Source organism: Onychomys torridus, chromosome X (genome assembly GCF_903995425.1).
Source record: "Onychomys torridus chromosome X, mOncTor1.1, whole genome shotgun sequence".
NCBI lineage: Eukaryota > Metazoa > Chordata > Mammalia > Rodentia > Cricetidae > Onychomys > Onychomys torridus.
The window spans coordinates 55,125,944-55,143,487 of NC_050466.1; the positions used below are offsets into that span (position 1 = coordinate 55,125,944).

Consider the following 17,544-nt stretch of genomic DNA (forward strand, 5'->3'; position numbering starts at 1 on the left):
TCAGCTCTGTTATGGTTAAATGGATTTGTGGGCGGTCCTGGGAGCCTGCCAGTTAGAACATCCTTTCTGTGGGAAAATTCCTTTCAAGGCCCAAACAACTCACTGTCAAATGTGGTTTTCAGCCACTAGTTGGGAAGGGCCTCAGGCATTGACAAATCAATCCTCACCTTTCTTTTCTGGAAATGTTTGCGTAATCATTACAGCAAAATAACACAGACAAGCATAAAGCAATCTGAAACTCAACACAACATGCTCCATGGCAAAGAATGGGTATATTTTACTGACAATGTTAATGTATCAATAGATTGGCTACACACACACACACACACACACACACACACACACACACACATAAACTCCATCATATGATGCCTCATGCAAATGTGTTGTCATTAATGGGGAACTGCTTTGTTTGTTGTTAAAAAAAAAAAAAGAAAGAAAAGAAAATAGATCAACTATGACCTAGGCCCCACTTCTGTACTTTAACTTTTATTCTCTTCTGGAGGTTGATTTATACTCATTGAGCTACATTCCCAATTGGTTCTCCTAAGACTCAAAAGACATCTCTGCAATGACCTGGTAAAACTTGGGAGGTGTTCAGCCACGGGGCAGAAAGTGAAAAAGTTGTAACCAACATTGGTCTGGGCCTTGGGAACATAATATTTAAATCAGCCAAGAGACTAATGTAAAAGTCTTCCTTATTGCATGGGATGAATATGTACAAAGAATATTATTCTCATCAATAACAAATAGGTTGTTTAGTACAAGGTGGTGGACTACAGATTCCAATAGTTTTCATGCACAAACAACAATAATAATAAGTCAGAGATGATACTAATTTTACAGTAGCAGATTATAATTCTGTAGGAAACTGAAAATGGCACTGTTAATTAATTAAGGCAAATCAAGCAATGGATATAGTGAATCAATCAGTCGCATGTAGGAAACCTTTAGTGCATTCGACAGAAGCAGGACAAAGTCTCCTATATTAATTTAAAGACAACACAAAAATCGCTGGAGCCCAGAGTACTGAATCAATGACACTTTAGCTTTGTGTTCTAGCTTTCTTACTAAGTCATTCCTAAGTATAAAACAGTTCAGGACTCATAGGAAACCTGAAATGAATTGATAGAAGATTTAAGAGATTCCTTAAAATAAATGCCTGAGGATGATCATTCATAGACTCACACATAGAAAGACTGGATCATCTATACATAATTGTAAGAATGTGGTAGTTTCAACCCCATCTTGCATCAAAGAGACTGACTAAATTAGTGATGTCAGAGAAAAGAACATTTTTGCGAAAACATTTTTCCATTTGGGAATGTATAATTACTCAGTTTACCCAAGAGAAGAAGAGATTTCATTAAACCATAAGAGGAAAAGGAAATTATATTTAATTGGCATATTAATCCTGTAAATTATACTGCAGTCTTAGAAAGACTGAAGGTAACCCAAACTATTTTTGCTTTGCTTATACATTTTGTCAATATCTTTTTAAATCTACAATAAGATTTATGAATATATATATATACTATATATATATCAGTACCAAGTTTCTTATCACTATATCCTAATTCAGAAGTTCTGATTAAATTAGCATAATTTATGTTAAACGGTGCATTTTTATATTGTATTGGCTTCCCACTTAAAAATATATCCCCTTCCTTGTCCCTAATATGGCCCTCCATGGATCTTACAGGCCTCAGATTTGTCTTCTTTCTCTTGCTTCCTTCAGCATCCATGAAACTGTTCTGTGAAATTCAATTGGCTATTTACCATTCAGACACATGGATATTATTTGCCATTGAATTATTTATAATTATATATAGATATAGATATAGATGATGATAGAGGCACTGTTTCCCTTGGATATCTTACTTAAAGACCTTGGTGAAACAAGAAAAATTGAAACCATATAAAACAGAACATTTTCCATTCATGTTAGTTTGATTTTCTTATTAATTTTTTAAAGGTATGTGTATGTATGTATATGTCTTGGTAAATGCATGGAGGGCAGAAGAGGAGCACTTGGAGCTGGAGTTACAGGCCATTATGAATTAGCCAACATGGGTGCTAGGAACTGAACTCATGTCCTTTGGAAGAGCAGTATGTCCTACTAATTAATGAGACATCTCTGCAGCCCATTGTTTGCTTTTCTGAGATGGCTACTGAGTTCCATAATAATGAGGCCAATCAAAGTGCTTGAGCCAAAGCACTTTGATACCAACATGCTGAGCCCTATCTTCTAAAGGAGCCACACTATGTAAGGGGAAGTGAAACTTCTAGGGTCAGCACCCATATGATTAACAAGAAAACCCACATGCATGCTGCACTTATGGCTTGTTTAGGAGACTGGCCCCTGTTGTGACAAATGCATGCTATTTCAATTTTTAGCTCATACAAACATTAGCAAAGCAAATTTTCTCATCGTTACCCATAGCCAAATATGTAACTCTGAGATGGCTTTCTCTCCACTCTTTATTCAAAGTGAGGGTAACATTTATGTAAAGGATTCTTGCCAAATAGAAGCCACTAGCCATTTGCATGTTGGGATGGAGGAATTAATGAAGCAATACATGTATGGTAGTTGAATTATTATCACACATATATGTATAAATTTTCTTATCAACAAATTGTTGAGTAAGTCTTACAAAGATTTGTCCACTGAACTTGCTTTCAGACAACTTGACTTGGAATAATTTTCCACCCATGGATATCTCTGTCACCTCTATGAAAACTAACTTTATGAATAGCCTCAGTCTGTTGCCCACTGTAGACACTTGCCTTTTCATCCTCCTTCCAGATTTCTGATGCCTGGCTAGTCAATCTTCCCCTGTCATCAAGAGTAGATGATCCATCCTAGCTCCAAAGATAGAGTTTCATCATTTTTACTTGGTGGTTATATCATTCAATATGCTTTCCAATAGCCTATGCTTCCTCCATTTGAGGGGTGGGGCTCTCAGTGCCAACACCATTGCTAAATCTCCAGACAGACTTATCTGTACTTTAGGCAGCAAGAGTTACACACTGATGGAGGTTTAGTCTAAAGTTATCTAGAAGGCAGTAAAAAGTATGCATGGAGAAGAGAAGGCAAGCAGCAGTCACTGCCACAGTCTATTTCCGAGCCACAATCAAAGGAAGGTAAAGAAGCTTGCAGAATTCTCCTAAGAAAAGAAATAAAAAGAAAGGGATAGCCTGTACATCTTCCTCTGGTCACTGTTACATCTCAGTGTGGTTGTTTGAAACTAATGCAGCCCATCTTGCCACCAGCCAGAAAGTAAATTGAACAGCATACAGAACAGGATGGATTCTGGAAGGAGGCCTATATATGGATCTTCCAACATGTTGGACTTTCTTTTATGTTACATTTCAATTACGAGGCTGCTTAATCTCCCAAGAGGGAGGAATGTTCTCTTGCCTGCAGCCAAATAACATCTAATTCATTTGACCCATCTAATGAACCTTCCAAAAATTTCCCCCTTGGTATATGCTTCTACAAGTTAATTTTATTAGAATCCTGAAAGACCAACCAATATTTTATTTTATTTTATTTAGTGTGTGTGTGTGTGTGTGTGTGAGTGATTGCAGGGTACATGCGAGCTACAGTATACTCTTGGAGATCACAGGACAAGTTTTTGGAGTCAGTTCTCTCCTTTTCCCCATGGATTCCAGGGATCAAACTCAGATTGTTGGGCTTGCACGGCAAGCACTTTTACCTATGGGAGCACCTCACTAGCTCCCAATTAGTATTTTATTCGCTGTACTCAAAACATATCTCAATGACTATCTTTAGAATATTAAGCAATAGGTATTACTAAAGTGATATATTATTATCCTCCATCCCCAAATAAAAAGTAAAAAAAATAATTACAAAATTCATTGCATATATTGGGCTCACAAGCACTAAAAGACAATTGTTAATTTACATTGAATGCAGAAACCCACATTGCATTTGTTCATTAGGTATCCAAAATAAATGATAACAATGGTTTTTGATGCCTGGTTTTGACACTCACTGGAACTGTGAAATAAAGCAAGCAATTTACTTTGAACAAGTCAGCTTCTTTTTATATTAGGAGCTGGATAGATGAGTCAGTAGTTGAGAACACATACTGCTATTGTAGGAGACTCAGGATTGGTTCCTAGCACCCATACTGGGTAGCTCAAAACCACCTACAATGTCAGCTCAGAAAGATCTGATGCTTCTGGCCTCTGTGGACACATTCACTAATATATACATACTCATACATAGCTATACACACCTACACATCATTAAAAATACAGTATTGAAAAAGTAGATATACAATAAAGAAGGAGATATACCCTTTGCCTTAATCTTCTTAGGCTGCCACAACAAAATAACATTGACTGACTAGCTTGGCTTAAGTAGCAGACATTGATTTCTCAGAGTTCTGTAAACTTGAAACCTGAGATCAAACATCAGCATAGTCTAGTTCTAGTGAAGACACTTTCTGATTTGTAGATGGCTACCTTTTCTCTGTGTCTTCACATTCATAAACCCTGCTTTCTTCTGACAACGTTCAACTCATCATGGTCCCAGCATCCTTACCTCAGCAAAACTGAATCACCTGCCCACGGCCCCATCTAAAATGCCATCACATTCAGGGACAGAATTCCACACAGAAACCCAGGAAGATGCACAAGCCTTTAGTCCCTAACATCATCTTTTCTAAGGCTAATAACTATGTAAATTGTGTAATGGTAGAAGTTACAGCATTTTACTCAATAACTGGCAGTGGTTGTTACTAGCAACCATTGAGAACACAAAGAAGTCATCAGAGTATGTGGCTGAAATGTTCATTCATCACTTCATTTAGATATATACATAAGCCTCCTAATTTCAAAACCACTAAAGGCAAAATGAAAGCTATAGTAGGCTTCTAAGCTAGAGAATAAAGGGTACATACCAAGGAACTGTAAAGCAGAAACCAAGACAAAACAGATGACATAATTGAACAGAAATCATGAATGAAAGGGGTAAAGTCGGAGGGGAGAGATTTAAAAAGTTGTGTCTATAGCTAGGTACTGTGAAGGAGTTCTATTTTGTAGTTATTGGTGCTTTAGAGTACTGCATGCAGTGGTATTTCAGTTTTCACAAAGGCTAAAACATGATTCTCCTCTTACATTCTTTCCCTTGTAATTTTTACAATGATGTTGGCCTGCCTGAAATAAGAAAGCTTGACTATAGTATTGAAGCTGTAGTCAATCACAGGGTGATCTGAATGAATCTACAGTGACAAGAGAGAGGATTTGTGATGTAAATATGCTTAAGGAACAGATGAGAAATCCAAGACTTCCATGGAAGAGCAAGACATAGTGTTTAGAGCACCTCTGGGGGTTGCATATCAGGTATCCTACATGTCAGATATTTACACCATGATTTATATATAACAGTAGTAAATTTACAGTTACAAAGTAGCAATGAAATATTTTTTATGGTTGGGGTCACAACATGAAGAACTGCTTTAAAGGGTCACACATTAGGAAGGGTGAGAATCACCAACAAGAGTAGAAATAAAAAGGAACCGTGGAGATAAAAATCTAAAAGAGGTTAAATGCAGCCAGAACTCACCTTATGGATTTAGAGGTGATGGCTCATGTGAACTATAGAAAAAAGAGACTTGGAAGAGTGATTACATAGACGCTACTTGGCAGAGGGTTGAGGAATAGACAGAGGTGAGTATATATATGACCCATCCTCATCGGACTTTTAGCTATAAACAGGAATGGCTTTTAGAAGCGTTTTTGCCAAAGCAGAGACTTAACATGAGATAACCATACAGAAAAACAAATTCAAAGCAATGGGTGCAGTCAGATGACATACTCTGCAGTGACCCCAAAATAAAGAGGACTATTTAAAATTTGGATTTAAAAAAAAGATAGGTTTGCCTCTGAGATAGGAGGAAATGAGATCTACGGTACCTGTAATTGATTCATGCATGATAAATATTTTAGCAAAAGGATAAGCTGACCCCATATGTTCATGGGCAATTAAAAGAATGTTATATTAAGGCTTTAAATAACCCTGCCTTGACTTTACAAAAATGTGTGTACTGAGATTATGTTGTTGTTTTTTTAAAATATAATTTGCTAAGAGTTTTTCTCTCTCTGGATCTTGAACCCATTATCACAAGAGCATTGATAGGGCTGAGCTTCTGGAAGTGATTGACAGATCTTGTCCTCATGGCTGGTTAATGAATCACCCAGGAAACATGAGAGACCAGGATGTTACCTCCTCCAGACCATGGGGCTTCCAGGCATCTGCCCTATCAAGCAGGCACATCTGCTTCTCCACATGAAGGAAACAAAGTCGGCTGGCAAAGTCACAAGGTCAAGCCTTGGCCTCTCCTTCCTGGCTTCCTGCAGAGACCTGGACTGAGCTACATGACCTGACTTGTAGTGATTCTGCACACTGCAGAAAGAACTAAAGCAGGAGCCATTGGGAGTTCCTCTTTTCAAACCTCCAGAATGCCCTCTAATTCATTTAGTCACAAACTGTAATTGGCCTCCTCCTAAGTGTTAGACACTGCCTGGGCTCTGAAGAAAGTGTAGTGGTGACAGAGAACCTTTTCCGTGTAGTACCAATTGCCACAGTTCTTACACAGGACTAATCATTAGTAAGGCCTCTTGCTGTTTATCTAAATGGACGCATCTGTAAATCTTGCTCAGCATATTGGATTACTGTTTACAGAGGGTGAGGTTGCTGTTTATTCTCAGCATGGAAGATGCACATGTTGTACTTTTCATTTACGAGGTACAGCTCAGAGGAAACAAAGCCTCAAAATAAATACTTCATTCTAAAATCCACAAAGGCTGATGAGTGCCCAAACTAACATGTGTTCCAATTTTTACTATGCCCATTTGGTTCAGGCTTCCAAACCTGTCAGAAGATCCAAGTGCAATATAAGAGAGGACAAGTATATTGTGACGTTGCCTCAAATTTGCATTCTCATCCCTTCATTATTAACTTTCCAATTTGTCTTGTTACCATATTAGAACACATCTAGGTATTCATTTAGCGTTGTCTTAAAGTTGGTACATTTTACTAAAAGTGCAATCAGGTTATCACCCTAAGAACATGGTTCTTAACACTGGCTTTAATATTTATGGTTTTAAGCTAAATATGTTGGGATTTCTTCAGAAATCATAGAACAAAGTATGTTAATATTTTATTTATTGAATTGGAATCATAAATTTCATAATCATTTACAGATATTGTATACAACACTTTATTTTACATTATGAACTTTTACCCATGTAGATGTCTCTGTGTTCCTTTTTAAATATCTCTGAAGCACATGGATTAAACAGTTCTCTGTAGCTTGCATGTACATATTGCTTTTTATGCCTTATTTTTTAAAAGTGTTACATTAAAAGCAACAGCATACACATATTTTACACACTAGTGGAAAGCCATAAGAAGTGAATTGCCTACAATAATATAAATCAACCATAAAATTTTTTCTTTGTTCTTGCTTTTATTAGTGTGGTACTACCTACCAATTATGTACTTATTTCTATAATTTAACATAAGGACTTAGTAGTTATTTCTCAATTCAAGTGTACACATTTTGAAACAAATAACTTCCTTAAAGTCTTAGACATTAAAACTTGATACAACAGCCAGGCAGTGGTGGCACACACCTTTAATTCCAGCACTTAGGAGGCAGAGCCAGGCAGATCTCTGTGAGTTCGAGGCCAGCCTGGGCTACCAAGTGAGTTCCAGGAAAGGCACAAAACTACACAGAGAAACCCTGTCTCAAAAAACAAAAAACAAAAACAAAAAAACTTGATACAAAGGAATATAGACAGAATTCTTTATTTCAAAAAGTTTGTACATTTAAAAATATTATGTCATTTCCAATGACACAGGATACAAATAGAACCCAGATGCTCACATTATGTATGGTTTCCATTAGGTTAACCTCTATTCTGTAGTAATGTTTCCTAACACATGTTGGTCATTGCTATTCAGAAAATCTTAAAACACAGAATGCTCTGGGCTTTAAAAAGTCTATGTAAATACTCTGAAATATGGAAACCTCTGAAATCTATACTGTCAGACAAGACATGTGTAACCTGCTTTGCTTAAACTTATACTCCTGTATTCTATCCTGTCTATCTCTGTCCTTGTACCCTATAAAATACATAGCAAAGAAGGAAAGGTTTTAGTAAATATTTGCATAGTAAAATAACAAAATGTTGTTGGGAGGTGGTGGAGCACATCTTTAATCCCAGAACTCAAGAGGCAGAGGCAGGTGAATCTCTGTGAGTTCAAAGCCAGCCTGCTCTACAAAATGAGTTCCAGTACAAGCTCCAAAAGCTACACAGAGAAACCCTGTCTTGAAAAACCAAAAAAGAAAAACCCTAAAAAACAAACAAAAAACCCCAAAATAACAAAATGTAATTGTCACCCTTTAAAATTTGTAAGCTTTTGAATTCCCATCTGTCTACTTTCAGACTTTGATAAATTTTCACCAAATAGGACTTCATTATCACTTCCTGCCTAAATCTCTCCATCAAGTTTGAATTAGGGATTTCAGGAGTAGGGAAATCCTTCTTGTCTATAGCGCATTGTGATAGTTCCTGTTTATCTTGTTTCCCAGTCTCCTTTATGACAAAAAACTGTGTCTATGTCTCTTCAGATGACTTAGCAGGAAATTCAGAATTGTGCTTTTTAAATCCCACTGTGCTTATGGTGCCAAGAGAAATTCCTTTTGTGTTCAGCAGGTCTGGAATGAAGGACTGCTATAGCTAGTCTCGGGGCCACACACTGAGCAGTGTCTGGATGTTCTCTGATTAGCCATGTCTTAGATCCACGCATCATGATGTACTCTTCCTCAAGCACTAAGTGACTTGAAGTCTCATCAGTGAGGTCAAAACTTAATGTCATTGGTTATTTTCAGTACAAACTTTAAGGAATCGCAACAAAAACATCTATTTCAAGTTTATGATGTAAGGATTAAATGAGATACTAAATATAAAATATTACTCTCCCTAGCCACCTTACATTTTTTTTTTAAATGATGGTAGTTGAAATTGCCATCTAATCTGTAGAGTGCATTTTGAGTTCTCTTTTCCATTTGATCCAGTACATCCTTGCCGTTTCTGCATTTTCCTTAAAGCTGAATGTAAATGAGTACCTATTTAGATAAACACCACAGAGAAGTGAGTAGAGGCACATTATGATACATACCTTAAAGTAGCACTTGAATGTGCTAAACTATAAAGTGTTAGGTACATGTAGAGATGACCATCAAGGTTGGAGCAGATCCATAGGCAAAACAAGGGCAAACCTTTTGCCTGAGAATTGGTGACAAACAACTGGCTGTTCACAGATGTTTAACTATCTCTTAGCCAGATTAAATTCTATGGGCCAAGACTGTGCCCCATACTGTGCATTTGCCAGTGTTAATTGCCAAAGGCAACTCAACTGCATTTACTATTATAAAACACCATGCTACCTGTAGAAAAATCAGGATAAGTATTAGGAAAATAGGGAGAGATTGAATAGTGCCTCTTCTTTTCCTAACTGATTGTATTTCAATTTTACTTTCATTCCTTCAACCTTTCAGAGTAGTGAGAATTAAATCTACAGGGTCAAAATCATTACTATGATTATTGAAATTGTAATCTTCTTCCTCATGATAAAGGAGATTTCAAGCTACAATATTTCTCTTTCTTGTGATGTCAGTTTAACAAGACCAGTGCTCTAATCCCTGAGATATGGAGCCAACCATGTGGTGTCAATTTTAATGTCTGATCCGAGTTGTTCCTCTAAGTATATTTAATAGAAAAGAAAAGGTGAGATCAGAAACTTGGAGAATTTTCTTACTGGAAAATTAATAATAGGGACTGGAAAATGATTAAGTTCTTGCTTCATAAACACAAGGACCTGAGTTCAATGCCTAGCACTCACATAAATATCTGGGTGTGCACATACTTGTACTCTCAGCTTTGGGGAAGCAAGACAGGAGAATCCCTGGGGTTTACTGGCTAGCCAGCCTAGCCTATTCCATGAGCTCCAAATGATGAAAGGCCCTGTCCCTCAAAGTAAAGGCGGATGGAGAGCAATAAAGGAAAACACTTGATGTCAATCTTTGACATCCACATATACACACAAAGAGAAAAGCCGTCTCTGACTACTTAGCCATTATAAAATCGGATACTGTATTTGAAGTGACAACGCATTTTATGTTGATTTCCATAATTCAAAGTTCACTACACACTAAAATTTCCATTGACACTTCCACTGAGTTATATATAAACACCCGCTTAGACTGCAGTACTTACAGCAACTAATATAAGAAAATGGATCTCTTAAATGAGAGTTCAAGGAACTATTGGAGAATGTCTCCCCAAGCTCAACATGAGCTACAGATGACTATGGCTCCATTTTGCCATAGTTAAATATGGTAACATTTGTATTTTTATTCTACTACGGCTGCTTCTGGCACTGGAATATTTCATTTGGTAGATAAATCTCAAAATTCCTTAGCAAGGGAGAGAAATCACAAGCACACTCCATTACCTACCATTACCTATTTGGAGTGGTGGCTGTTTTCTAGAAAATAGACAGCCAAGACCTGGGCAGCAATAAAATGAACCTGTCCCCTTATGTGTATCTCTCATCAAATTGGTTCAACCAGTATGCAGCCATTTATCCTCTAAGCCAGGGGTCTGTAAACTATAACCCACAAAACAAAATTCAACACATCTCCTGTTAGTGTAAGCAAGGTTTTAATGGAATCAATCACACACATTCATTCATATATCATATAATGCCTATGTGCAGAGGGTTGATATAAACCATCTACTTGGAAAAGCCTAAAACATTCTACTATCCTAAAAGGTACATAGTATACACACACAAATACACCCCCACAAAAACAAATGCAAGAAAATACACTTGCCTTGAAATTTAACTCATTTGTTTTGAAATTTTCATAATATTGTAATAATTTAAAATTATTATACACCTTAAGAGTGGCTGTATGGAGCTGGCATAAAGAGATTACTACTGAAAATTTCTATACAAATTTTCCTTAGTACATGGCTAATCAGTGACAAATTAAACATTATCTATCAGAAAGAGAATTCTTAATGTATGCATGTAAGCAGTGAAAGATAAAATAGATAAACATAGGGATGCTATGCTTCATATTTCTATAAGTGTATCATCAAGGAAATGGCAGCACTCCTGCTTATGTTCAACTCTCAAATATCTAGATAATAATTAGGAATACCTTAACTGAACTACAAGAAATGTCTCCAAAAGGGATATTATAATCTTGATTTAGATTTAATAAATCTCAATATATATTTTTAAGCAATAAAAACATGTAATTACTTGAAGAGTTAAATCAAATAAGGAAAATTATCTTTAAATTGAGAAGAGACTCATCTTTGTGTTCTGCTTTGGTTGATTTTAAGATGTGAATATTTACATTATTAAAATAAAAGGAGAGATAAAACCATCTGTTGTGACCAGTTGCACAACTTTCCAATATAGAACCTCTTTTCTCCTTCAGGGGCTTTTAAGTATCTTCTTTGGTTTTATTACTAGAATGTAGGGACACATGTAATGATAATCAAATGGCAAATTCAACAAGATAATATTTCTTAATATTAATGCTTATATTTCCCTATTTCATATTAATATGCAAAAGAATGCATTTCATCATTACAAATATTTATTATGAGTGATTCACTATGTATCACTATGGATAAGGAATGATTGCATTCTAAACAAAACTTCATATTATATTTAGTACTTTGAGCTCAGATTCTTCATTTCCTGTACATTTTAAATAATAGCTAAAAATAATTAATGACTTAATTGGGACAACAGTTTACCATTTCTACTATGCTTAAAAGTCAAAAATTATTTTAGAAATTCAAAAGCCAAACGATTACTAAAGGAATACTTATCATGTAAATTAAAAAAATATATATATAAATGTCATGAAACTATAGGTTCTAATCATCCTGAAATGCTTAACATCAACATTTTAAAAAGTTCAACATTATTTTACATATATGGATGTTGTCTGCATAACTGCCTGTCACCACACAGACCAGAAGAGAGTGTTGGATCCTCCTGGAATTGGAGATACAGACAGTTGTGAGCTGCCATGTTGGTACTGGGAACTGAACCCAAGTCCTTTGCAAGAACAGCAAGTGCCCTTAACCACTGAGCAATCCTTTCAATTCCAAATCTTGTAATTTTTGATATTAATTTTTTTAACTGAAGAAATGTTTTGGATAATGCATGCATGTGATGTGTTCTTATTACCCTCACTCCCACCATCTCTTATCTTCTCCCCACCCTAGTTAGCACTCATCCCTCCTTAGAAATCCCCTTTTCCACATTCATGTCTTTTTGTTTTATTCTGTGACCCACTGATTTTTAACTAGTGCTGTCCGTGTGACTGTGGAGCCAAGTGAGCTCACTCAAGTGTGTACACAACTGAAAACAATGATAGTTCCTCCCTCAACATCTATCAGTAGCCTATAACTCAAGAGAAAGGAGTAGGGCCCCTTGAGCCCTTTCCAGATCCATGATTAGCTTTTAATAGTCTCACTCCTTTTCAGGCCTACTACAGCCAACTACAGTTGCTATAATATCATGTTTGTAATGCCTGCATCCTTCCCTGAAAACATCTCACAGCCCTTCTTCCTGTCTTCTTGCTCTTTCCACTTCCTCTTCTGCAATATTCCCTGAGCCTTTAAAGGACGTTATTTAAATGTTCTGTTTAGTTTTTTTTTTATTTTTTTTAACATTTCTTCATAAACGTTAGGATCTAAACCTCTACCTCTTTATTAGTCTTTTTAAAAGCTTATTGCTGCCAATACTCAATCCAAGAATACACAGATGGAAGTACATCTGACAAAAGCCCAACAAAGTCCTGTATGGTGAGTACAATGAAAAATAAAACATGAAGCAAGAAATCTTGTTTTCTCCACTTTGGGAAAAAAACAATCCTCTCAAATTCATAATAAACACAGGGAAGAGCAGAGCAAAAAGAGGAGAAGAGAGGAATGGAGGGGAGGAGAGGAGAAGGGAGGGGGAGGAAAGGGGGAGAGAGGAAAAGAGGTCAAGATTTATTCAGATATTTTTACTGAAGAACTTCCTAACTTAAAAATAATTGCCTATATGGATTTGGAAAAATGGAAGGTCTACATTTCAAGCATATAAATATCACATGGGAAGTATCTTTTGTTGTGGAATAACTTTTTGTATACTATGGATATGTGTTACTCTGATTGTTTTAATAAAAAGCTAAGCAGCCAATAGCTAGGCAGGATTTGGGGGGCAGAGAGAATGCTGGGAAGAAGTGCAGAGTTGTGAGGAGATTCCAGGACTCAGAGAAAGCAGCATGGGCAGTACAGAGTTAAGGTAATAAAGCCATGAGATGAAAAGTAGATTGATAAAAATGTGTTAATTCAAGTTGTAAGAGCTAGTTAGTAATAAGCCTAAGCTAATGGCCAAGGTTTTATAATTAATAAGTCTCTGCATCATTTATTATGGTGCTGGCTAGTAGTACAGAGAAAGACTGGTTACAATCTTCAGTTTGCGAAATGATCCAAATCCATAAAGGTTAACATTTTAGTGGTCATACTTTCAGGATGGAAGTTTAGTAAAGCAATAAAGCTTACCCAGCTGTCCTTTCTTGGGCCTCACTGGACTGGAATGATTGAAAAAGTGTGAACACCTAGGTAACATGGGCACAGGAGGTGTTAGTGAAGTCAATATGACTTGTAATTTTATTTCCCTTGGGACTGTAGGTGCTAAAAAATATTAAACATGTTGCTTATAATCAAATGTGTTCAAAATTGGATTTAACCTATCATTGTTCTACACAAATATCAGCAACTTTCCATCCAGTTAACACTCCAATATGGAAGCTGTTTCTTATTGAGATCAATAAATTATCACCATTTTGGCTATACAACATATAATAACAGTGTTATGATCAATAATTTATGGAAATAATCTTAAGATACAAACAAAACCTAAAGAGACAACTGTATAGCTAGGTCTGCTGAATCAAAGGACTCAAGATCTTAACCAACAGGGCCCTCTTTCCTGGAGTGAGCACTGATATATAGCTGTGTTCTCTCTTGGAGTAGGCCTGCAGTGGTCCTGGCATAGAGTGTCTTGAAAATTCATAATAATATTCAGTAAAGCTATAAATGACTTGTTCAGGTACATGGAAGCCACAATTGAAACAAATTTGGAATTCTGGGATAAAAGCGAGGCCTAGCCATCGTCCCAGTGTAATTTAGATCATAAGGAAGCCTTAGATGGTCATTCTTTTACTGGTGGTAGGCTCTAGGGTAGAGATTCAGTCTTTGGTCCTTGGAGCATTCAAACAATAGTGACTTGTTGGTCATAAAGAAAAATCTCCACTCTTTCCAGGGAATCATATCAGTGCCTTGCTCAGCGATCATCAGAGAAGCTTCCTCCTGCAGCAAATGGGAACAAATACAGAGACCCACATCCAGACAGTATGTAGAGAATGAGAGACCTGGAACACTCAGCACTAAAGGGGATGTCTCTCTCAAACTCTTTCCCTGAGGAATCAGGGAACCCTGTAGAAGAGGAGGCAGAAAGAGTATAAGAGCCACAGGAGATAGAGGACACCAAGAAAACAAGGCCCTCTATATCAACAGGATTGTCAAATATATGAACTCACAGAGACTGAGGCAGTATGCTCAGGACCTGTACAGGTCTGCACCAGATCATGTCCTAGAGCTGATAGAAGTGAACACATTCTAACCAAGAAGATATCTCCAATTCATAATCACTTGCAAATAAAATTTTAGTTTTCTTCAAGGGAGTATCACTGTGGAAACAAACTACTCTTAAGGGTAGGCTGCATGCCCAGCAGTACATGGCCAACAGAAAATGAACTCAAGCATCTTTGAAGGTTCCTTGTTTCATAATGTCATGCCAGAGCTTTTCTTTTTATTTGTTTTTTAAACTTTTATTATTATTATTATTATTATTATTATTATTATTATTATGGAGCTGAGGACTGAACCCAGAGCCTTGCACTTGCTAGGCAAGTGCTCTACCACTGAGCTAAATCCCCAATCCTATTTTTAATTATTTTATTTATATATTTCATCTCTTTTTAACCTACAGTTCCTTTGTGCATATATTATGACTTCCATTAGTGGTTTTATGGGATTGCCGAATGTACAAACAAATGGGTCGCTGCTTCTATATCATTTCCTTGGGCTCTTTTCCTTCTTTTTTTTTTGTTTGTTTTTAGTCCTATTCCAATGTGTTAGTTTTTGTTTTATCTTATTGCATGTTATATTATATTGTATTATATTATATTATATTTTAATCCCTTAGAAGCCTGATGATTTTCTAATGAGAAACAGAAAGTGGGCAGATCCAGATGGGAAAAGAGATGGGACGGAACTGGGAGAAATAGAGGGAGGGGAAACCATAATCAGGATATAATATGTGAGGGAAAAATTTGTTTTCAATAAAAGGGATAAAAGATTAGGATTTAAAAAAGAAAAATCTCAGAGTAATATTAATAAGGACAAAGTACTTATCAAATATCTCTAGCATCATGAAGCTTTGAGTTCAGCAATGCTATATAGTTAGACCCTATAAAAATTTAAGATGTTAGCATTTTACAAAAGTTTCTTTTTTTGAAGTAGATCTGCAATCATTTGTTCTCTTAATTCCTTAGGTATGGGCAATCTAATACCACTTTTAGAGCTTCTATTTTAATAAATAATTAATTGTATGTTTGTTTAGTCCAATTGGAAAAAAAATAAATCTGCAAGAGTTTGTGTTCCCTACAGTGTGCTAATTTCAAATTACTTTTGGCTATGTACAAGAAGTTACACTAAAACCAAACCAGCTCTTCACATTAACCAACAAAAGGGTTTTGTCTAACTATCTAAATTGACTTCCCACACAGGAACCTAAGTGATAGCAAGTTGTTAACAATAGTTGACTCATCCTTTAAATATCAGCTTCCTGCTTAAGTCATATCTCTGATGAAATGTCACCTCTGAGAAAGCTTCCTAGCAATTGAACCGACTCCCCTGCATCATTATAGCCCCCTATCTTGTTTATTGCCAGCAGAAATACTACACATCCATCAGTTTGTGATACTCCATATTCTACAGGATGATTTCTTTCAAAAGAACTATTTCTTTTATTCACCAAATGCACCTACCATGTCTACAACAGTATCTCTATTTTATTAGCTTCATATTTTCTCTGTAAATGCTTCTAGAATAAATTTATAAAGAAAACATGCAAATGCTAGGTGCCATATTTTATACACACACACACACACACACACACACACACATGTGCATATGCATGCATTCATGTTTTTTGAGAAGAAATGGACTAAATCTTATTGTGAACATATTAGGTCTGTGACCCAAAGAAATGAAAAACCCAAGTTATACACAAATGTAACTCATTTTCATGTCATTATCAATAAGCTCATTTCTGCAAAGTCCCTAAGCGAAAATTCTGCAGTAATGATCATTAAAATTCTGAACCATAGAACATATGTATAATATGAGAAAGCAATGATGTAGCATACTTACATTTTAAATGCTTGGTTATTAGTAACTGTTGTTATGTGTCAGAAAATAACACCAAAAAACTTCATTCATACTAGATCATCTAGATTACTCCAGACTGTATTCTGAGCTTTGTTATTGAAGATACCTTTGAGATTATATAGGTATGATAAATGATCAAGTACCTTTTGGGTTTTAAGGCTACCTGATGAGGTGTTAGTGGGGGTTCCAAAGAGCTAAAGCTTGGTTAGAGAGCATAGAGCCTCCTCAGCTGGACCTGTACAAGAATGGCTGTGATTCTCAGTACCAGTGGCTTTGTTCTGCTATGTCTGCTATCACAGCTCCTCTGCTTGCCAAACTATTAACTTCACAGTCAAGGCTGAAGGAACCACAAAAGTTAAACAATGTGTGCCTGGAGAGATAAGAATTCTGGATGAGAGTGAAGGTTAAAAGGGGAAGAAGCTAGCTGGGAAAGGACAGAAAAAGACATTGGTCAATGCTGGGTAAAAAAACAGGGCTCAAGTGAGCTCAAAGAAAAGTGATAAGCAAATTCAATTAGAGAGAAAAGAACATGAAGATAGAAGTTCAAAACAGCTCCCAAATGTCAACTAATGTGGGTTACAAAGAAAATGCTAATGAGGAAAAAGAATTATAATGATTGAAAGGAAAAGAAAAAGTATAAACCAGGCAATAGCATAAAAACATAAAATAAATTGGGGATATGAATATAGAAGAGAGAGAAAAGACAGACATAATCATGTACTCACAAACAGAGTGGGGTTCAGTGGGGGAGAATAATACCCCAAACTTGTGTATTGACAACCATGGTGTGTTAGGCACAATAATGGTCCCCAACGATATCCACATACCAGTTCCCAGAACCTATCACAATGTTGCCATGTGTTGTAGTAGAGGCTTTGCATATGAAACTTATTGAATGGTCCTTAA

At 36.2% G+C, this 17,544-nt stretch overlaps 1 protein-coding gene across 1 annotated transcript in view; it reads right to left on the minus strand.

Moving 5' to 3' along the window:
- Arhgap6 (Rho GTPase activating protein 6) overlaps nt 1–17,544 on the minus strand; it is a 254,670-nt gene that overhangs the window by 179,459 nt on the left and 57,667 nt on the right. The window lies entirely within an intron of this gene.